Here is a 5418-nt window from a genome sequence, read left to right as displayed (position 1 = left end):
AGACTTGGTTCCTGTATTCAAGACACCCAAACCCCTGACTATGACACCACCCTTTTTAACCATTTATTAACCTGTCCAATCCTCCTAGCTTTTTTTAGGTCCTCCCCTGTACCCTAGAGAATTGATGAAGAGACAATCTGAGCTCCAGAGCCCCTAACCACCTCTCCCAGGCTCTATAGTGCTTCTTTGTGCTCTCCAGGCTACTACTATCTATATCACTAGTACGTGATATAGACTGGCCCACAACTTCTAATTAGCAATGACAGAAAAAGACTCATCCTATTCAAGGCAAGAAAGTGAAAAGCTAATTCAAAAGAAATACCCTGTATTTATACATATTATTAAAAAAAACCCCAAAATATTAGTAAAGCACATTTTAAAAAGAAACTTACGTGTATTAAATGAAAAGTGTTTATATTTAAACCTTGCTGTGAAAGATTTTTGTTTTGCAAAACACATTTCTTAAAAAAAGAATATGGCATATAAACACATAGACACATACATACACACACACATCTGTACACACATACTTCCGAAACCCATGAGATGTCTGTTTGAAAGATGTCAGTTCTTTCAGTGACTTGAAGTTTCTTCAAGGCAGAAAACTATGGAAGATACAGTATAGCTGAACATCTGTCTTGTCATGTAAGCAGATATTAGGATTAAATTAACTAGAAATGAATAGAATGATATATGACAGGGTGCAGATGTCCCAGCCACAGTGTGATAATTTCATTGCAAAACTATGTAATGAATTCCATACATTACAGAAACACAAATACACCACTTTAGGTAATTGTGATGAAAAGGTATAATATGGAAGGGATAAACAGATGGTATACCCAAAGGCATTTTTAATTTACTGTTGCTCTTTAGTAATTTTGAAATTAATTTATTTGGTTTACTGTAAGTCTATTATTACATCCTTTCAATTTTTTTCTCTTAGGTCTTCTGAATCTGGATTGCATGAGGAGCATTAAGGACCATTTTGTATGTCTGCTCCTGATAGATTGGTTAGCTCCTATTTTCTTTTGTAAACTGTACATTGCTGTATTACACCTAAAGCCAACATTTCCATGACTTCGGAACAAATTGGATTGATTCTAGAAGCCTTTTGGCTTTATGTAGTTTCTAAATTAGCACATGCTGCATCTGTGCTACTTGAATTAGCAGAACTGTTCATATTTTACAGCACTTTATTGGCAAATTTTCCTGTATTATTTGCTAATGGGTACTTTGGATAGTGTGTGAGATTCAGTTGAGTGCTATCAGTTTATAACAGGTATATTAAAACATGATTATATGAGGATATATTTTATAATAGGATTATTTGACCATCCTGAAAAATAAAAAAAAATCTTTTTACATCTGGCAACAGGTATTTTTAAGTGCTGTAAATAGTTAAGTGTACAACATGGCTTTCCCTCGCTGGTCTCATTTGGAGCATATAGTTACTCCACTTCCCTGCCCTCCCAAGCTGAACTGCAGGGAGACCAGTAACTGAGGGGCTACATTTAGAAACTTAGTATCTAATCACTGCACCCATGCATGCCTGTGCTTCTGAACTGCGCATGTCCTTGCAGTTTGGATTAAGCCCCATTTGAAGATACAAAATTTTAGTTCTGCTGTTAGCTGCAGATTATTTAGCTGATGTCTCACTGACCAAAAGTAGTATCAAAACATTTTCAACAGCTGTTGAGATTAGGAAAAAAAAAGCAAAATAAACTATTATTTCTTTTTCACTGTTACCATCTTGATTCATGTTTCACTATCATAGCAATAATATCTGCAGCATTAGTGCTCATTTGCAGTAAAGAGCTTCTGAGATTATCAGCTGCTTCAGCTTCAATTCAGTGTTTAATCACCCGCAGAAGATATTTATTGCCTTGCATTCTCCAATGCCATGAATGTTACCTCTTAATTATCAACCATGCCTCCAATTTTAGATCTATATTTTAAGAAAAAACCTTTAGTAATTAAAACAAAACATGGGAGTATTGTCAGCTGATTTTCTTTCTTTCCTAAAGCAAAGCAGTGACTAAATATGGCACTGTTTTTATTACCATCAGTACAAACACATGCAAGCAACCCACACATTTCAATCACTTCTGGAGTGGTTGGTTTTATTGCTAGTTTTAATTGCTTTAATTCAGTACAGTTTATATAGTGGTTTGATGAAGGTGCTAGTACGAAGTTCTAGTACATTAACATGTTAACATACTGGTTACTTACTTAATTTTGACTTGGTATCAACTTGTTTCTGTTTCAGTTTCAACATTATTATTTTCTGTTTCTTAAGCTTTCAAATGAAGTTAATCTATTTAGGGGCATATGTTTTTAAATATGGGGATAGCACAGTTCATTTTCTTATGATGAAAGTGTATTTTGGATAATAATTTTTTTTTTCCAAACAGATGCCCAGTTTACCTCACTTAAATCAACTGTATCTGACTGGACCAATTCCTGGGTGAGTTAATTGAACATGGCTAAACCCAAAATGCCGGACTAATCCAAGGAAATAGGAAGAGGTGATGACTATGAAGATTCTCAGCTTTCAGTAAAGGTATTTAGTTGTTTACTTATATTCTCACAACAGAAGGAATGCAACAAACTCAGCCCACTGGAAATAATTCTGGACAATCTCACTCCATTACTTTCAGTGAAATTGTGCCTGCTCACTCTACCCTGGTGATCCAGCAACTCAGGGAAAGAAGAAGGTAATAACTAATTCATGCAGTACAAAGTAAGTGACAGAAGGAAAGGCAGACTCAAAGCTGTATATCTTTAGTTTTTGATTTATATTGGTAGTCCGCCATTAGTGTATTAGCTTCTCAATGGCTATACTCGGCACAACAAATCAGTGTATAGGCAATGCTGTTCATTAGTATCAGGTAAATGCCCTGCTGTCTTGCACACATCGCAACGCTTTATTCATGCTCACTTTTCAGACTTAGAAATATTAGTTTAGGGAACACTGATGTGTTGTTTGACTTTTTATTCCCCCCCCTCCTCTTCCCATGGAATCCTCTTCTGAAAAACACATACTAAAAAAAAAAAAAAAAATCAGATTCTTAGATAAAAAAAGGGTAACTTTGTATTCTCAGTGCTTTGAATATACTCCTTTATTACATTCTGTGATATACTTCATAGGCAGACAGTTCATGGGACCATACATAGAAACCTATCATCACTTCAGTCTTCGTATATTAAAAAAAAGTACTACAATGGCTTCTAAAGCTGATGGTTGGAAAGGACTTTTTATGTGTCATGAACTGTATTCCAAATATTTTGGCTAATTATTAATTTTGTACATGTATAACTATGCTACTTTTGAGTTCTGCTTTTGTAAGTACAACTAAGATGGTAATAATTGATGTAGTTCTTTCAGTTACCAGTTGTTTGGTTGTTTCTTAAGTCTTTCTTTCCTAGGTTGCACATTTAAATTTGGCCTTAATTTGAAGTATTTCTGCAAACTAATAATCTCAGTTGAAACTAACTAGTATCATTACTGATGTGCAAATAGCTATGCAGCTATTAACTGACTATGCAGTAATAAATTTATACAGCATCAGGGAAAAATCTGGTTCCTCTTTCTATTGCAACAACCAAGTAAAGACTTTTGCAACTGTTCTGATGTGTGTGAACAAAAGGGGATGGTAACAAACCCTTAGCTCAAGTAATAGACACAAACATACTTAGAACCTTTGAATGGTTCCTTCTTTTCTCTTGATGGAGAGCACTGATAAGTTCTAGGTGGCACATAACATTCTTTCTAGGGCTTTTCTCTATTGGGTTTAGATCTGAAGCACAGTCATAGTGATTTGCCTGAAAAATTCACACCTTTCCTGTGCAGTAACAGGCCAATGGTCAAAAAATTAGATCAGACTACAGGAATCAAGAAAAGCTGTCAGGCATTAGACAGCTACTAAAAGTACAATTTCACATATACCTGGAATTATAATTTCACCACTTTCTGTCAAATTTCCATCTGTCCAAGGGTGAACACTCTGTCCCATTGACATGTTAATTTTCAGTTTAAAAAAGAAAAAAAAATCCTGTTTTTTTCTCTCAGAAAATAAAAATTACTTAAAATCTACCAGTTTACAGAAGCAATACAGCATGTTTGCATAGAAGAAAAATCTCAGAAACTTTCACAGTTATTTCACAAACCTACTACAGAGCAAGTGCTTTCACTATAGAATGGTTCTCCTGATAGAAAAGCATGTGTACAGCTGACTGCCTAAAATAAGAAGTCCTTGCAAGGTGAGTTTGAATTGTGCAATAAAGTTATTCTTCCTGTCCCCTAACCTTATTGTAATTTTGAAGTTTCAACAGATTTTTTTCTACAAATTAGTGCAGATAGGTCCTTATTAGAAAAGCAGAAGCAAACCCCTAAACCAGAAATCCCTACCACCTCACTCCCACCCCCACCAAAAACCAGTCCTCTCCCAGCACTTTGTTAATCAGATATGCAAGGAAGAGGCTTGCAACTTACACAGTCTGTTTTTTTTTTCTTGAACAAGGCAGGTCTACTGGAGACAGAATTAGAAAACAGCTGGCATACAGGAGGAAGAAAAAATACAGCCAGGCATTCATTCTGGGAGGTGATGGCCTGCTGGGTCATATGAGGTTACCATCTGAACAAGTTAGTGGAATCATACCCTGCATGAGTAACAGACATGTAGGCCAGGTCTAGCGGGGGCTGGTGGAGCTGGTTTAAAGAAGGGAAAGAGCAGTTTTGGTAGGAGGTTTGCCAGACTGGTCAAGGAGGCTTTAAACTAGATGCGCTGGGGGAGGGGAGCATCATTCCATCCCAACACACCCAGTCAGTTGCCAGAACCTATAATAAATGCTTGGAGCAATGTAGAGATATCCCAGCTGCTCCAGCCAATGAGCCGGCTTCAGTTGGAGCTCAGCTCAGATGTGCCTATACAGATGCCTGTAGCACGGGGAACAACCAAGAGGAATTAGAGATGTGTGCACGTCTATGGGGGTGTGATATAATAGGCATGGTGGGATGGCTTCTATGACTGGAGTGTTGGAATGGAAGGTTACAGGCTCTTTAGAAAAGACAGGCCTGGCAGACGGGGAGGGGGTGATGCTATTTATGTTAGGGATAGGCTGGACAGTATGGAACTCTGTCTGGGGACCGGTGAGCAGTTAACAGAGAGTTTGTGGGTCAGGGTTAAAGGGAATATAGCTATGGGAGACATTACTGTGGGGATCTGTTACAGACTGCCTGATCAAGGAGAACCTGCGGATGAAGCACTCCATAGACAGATAGGAAAAGCCTCATGCTCACAGGCCCTTGTCCTTATGGGTGACTTCAACCACCCTGACATGTGTTGGAAGGATGGTATGGCACAGCACAAGCAATCCAGGAGGCTCCTCGATTGTGTAGAAGACAACTTCCTTCTG

At 37.5% G+C, this 5418-nt stretch overlaps 1 long non-coding RNA gene across 1 annotated transcript; it reads left to right on the top strand.

Moving 5' to 3' along the window:
• Positions 1 to 906: 906 nt before the first annotated feature.
• Positions 907 to 4657, top strand: LOC133274743 (uncharacterized). The gene is made up of 3 exons (XR_009745227.1): positions 907 to 1013; positions 2415 to 2563; positions 4524 to 4657. It is a non-coding gene; the product is annotated as an uncharacterized LOC133274743 (long non-coding RNA).
• Positions 4658 to 5418: the final 761 nt, after the last annotated feature.

This window comes from Pezoporus flaviventris, unplaced genomic scaffold (assembly GCF_033815535.1).
Source record: "Pezoporus flaviventris isolate CSIRO_AGI_PZ_B2104156 unplaced genomic scaffold, CSIRO_AGI_Pfla_v1 ptg000036l, whole genome shotgun sequence".
NCBI lineage: Eukaryota > Metazoa > Chordata > Aves > Psittaciformes > Psittacidae > Pezoporus > Pezoporus flaviventris.
This window is presented reverse-complemented; position numbering and strand designations above follow the sequence as displayed.